This window comes from Haliaeetus leucocephalus, unplaced genomic scaffold (genome assembly GCF_000737465.1).
Source record: "Haliaeetus leucocephalus isolate CR32 unplaced genomic scaffold, Haliaeetus_leucocephalus-4.0 Scaffold274, whole genome shotgun sequence".
Lineage (NCBI taxonomy): Eukaryota > Metazoa > Chordata > Aves > Accipitriformes > Accipitridae > Haliaeetus > Haliaeetus leucocephalus.
In genome coordinates, this window is record NW_010972710.1 from 63568 (window position 1) to 64295 (window position 728).

Sequence of the window (728 nt, forward strand, 5' to 3'; positions counted from 1 at the left end):
CAGGTTCCCCACATCAGGGCAGCACTGAGCCTGGGGTGCCCCCCACAGAGCCCCTGAAATGCCCGGCCCCGGCACCTCCTACCCACGCAGGCACCTGTGACAATAAAGTCAATCCTAACGAGGTCTCTAGGGGGTAACGGGGTCCCTGGGTTTAGGAGCTGGTGGGTGAGGGTGACAATTTGTCCCAGTGTAGCTGTGAAACCAGAACAGATTTGTTATCACCACTGAGCCTCACTAGGGCTTTGGCATCACCTGGCCCCTGTGGGCCCGACCATCCACACAAGGCCATCCCCAAGTGTCCCCGCACATCCCCACGGACCCACAGATCCCCAGCATGTCCCCACGCATCGCTGTGCCCCCCACAGTGGCACCGTCAGTGACAAGGACACAGAGCCCCAGCCCAGCCCCACAAGGGTGTTTATTCAAGGGCGGCTCTGCCAAAACACGTCGCCTCTGCGCCTGGCCCCTGTGCCCGCATCCCAGCAGCCCCGCTCCTGTGCAGTCCCTACAGCTTGCTGGTGAGAGGCAATTAAGTCCCTGGGATGGGGACAAGTCCCAGAGGGGCCAGGCGAGCCCCCTCCCTCCCTCAGACCCGCCCCAAGAGCAGGAGTCCCGTCCGTGGGGGAGGACACATCCTGGGTCCCCATGTGAGCTGGAGCCCCATGCCCAGGAACAGAAAGGTAGAAAACATAAAGAAAACACCACAAAGGGGTGGCAGGGACATGACA